Below are 1,548 nucleotides of genomic sequence, written 5' to 3'. Positions count from 1 at the left end.
AGTTGCCAATGTTAGCGGGTCACCACGACAAACGTCTATAGCATAACTATTTGGCACTACCATATTGTCAATACTCAAGGAAGCGACTCGGATGGGGCACAAAGACTCTTTGAGGGTGTCAATCTCAAGAAGTAAGCCTACGGAATGAAGCCATCTCTTGCACTAGCAAATCTATCACTCTCAATCCTGGTAAACGGTCTATGTCCTATGTTACTACACTCACTTGTCATGCCATTTTGGCACTCAAACGATGTCCAAATGTTATGAAACTTTAGGAGGAGGTCTAAGACACCTAGGGACACTATCCTACCAAGTTTGGTCCCAATCCAATGAGGTAAAAAAATCACGATCCATCATGATCAAGATGTGAAAACTACAACAAAACATACCAAAAAGGTCGCCCTGTGGTCTAGGAATACTCTTCTATGGTCAAAACATCAAAAAACAACCATTAAATCACTCAAAATAGTTGATTTAGCTCGTTAACGCATAGTTATGAACCACATCAAAATTGACAATGATTACACTTAAACGAAAGAGCAGTAGACAAGGATCATAATGCAAGTTCTGGAATCAAAATCAAATTACCAGAGCTCAAGATAGAATGATCACAAAGCGTGTGAGAGTAGTTGCTCTCAGTCGTACACTCCAAAACTCATAAATCTTGTTATAATGATAAAGTGTCCTTTCCCACTTACAAAAATTGAGCTTTATACCCGAGGCTCTCTTGGCAACTGGCCAGCTTTACAAGGCCCAGACTCATTTATTTACTTTACTACTCAGATTTGGCATAAATTGACTCAGAGATTGTCTAACGACAATCAAAGACTCTCAATTAATTACAAGGATTTTTGAAAAATAATAATGAGACATCAAAATTTTAGGGCTCATGAAGAAGGGGTTGGCTAGGAGGGCATCGGTCTGATCCAATTGCCAACATTCCCCCCTTCCTAGTCTTTGCACGACCCTCATGCAAACTTGGTCCTGGTCCTCGTCTTTGGCTATGGCTCTGGCTCTGACAGTAGTTGTTCTTCACTTTGACTTGCTGAAGTCTTTAGTAGCCCCTTGTGAAAACTTGGTCCTCACTTTGTCTTTGGCTTTGGATCTAGCAGAGCAGCAGACTGTTTTTCACTTTGACTTGCTGAGTCTTTAGTAGTCAAATGTCCTTCTTTGAGTGTTTTTGTGAGTACATTGAACTTGTTTTCTCGTGCCACTATCTTCGTCTGCTCGTGCCAATTCCCTGAAAGGTTGTTCATTATGGCGCTTTAGCACAAGCCTCTAGTGCTCTCTAGGAACACTTGACATGGGTGTTTTGCTACCTCGATGTCCTCAAATGCAGTCATGCAAGTGATAAGAATTCTTGCAATTTTTACTAGCATCTGACAAGTGAGATCTAGGACATCACACATCTGTGTTATTATCCCTTGTAGAGGATGAACCATATAATGTTTAGGAGGTGGAAAGTTATTAACTTGGCAGTTTAGTACCAATGGACTTTGATTTGCTAGGCGTAGTAGCTGTCCCATGATCGCCTTCTACTAATGGGAC

The sequence above is a fragment of the Adiantum capillus-veneris genome, chromosome 27, assembly GCF_014529385.1.
Source record: "Adiantum capillus-veneris isolate H3 chromosome 27, ASM1452938v2, whole genome shotgun sequence".
NCBI lineage: Eukaryota > Viridiplantae > Streptophyta > Polypodiopsida > Polypodiales > Pteridaceae > Adiantum > Adiantum capillus-veneris.
Note: the sequence above shows the minus strand (reverse complement) of the source record.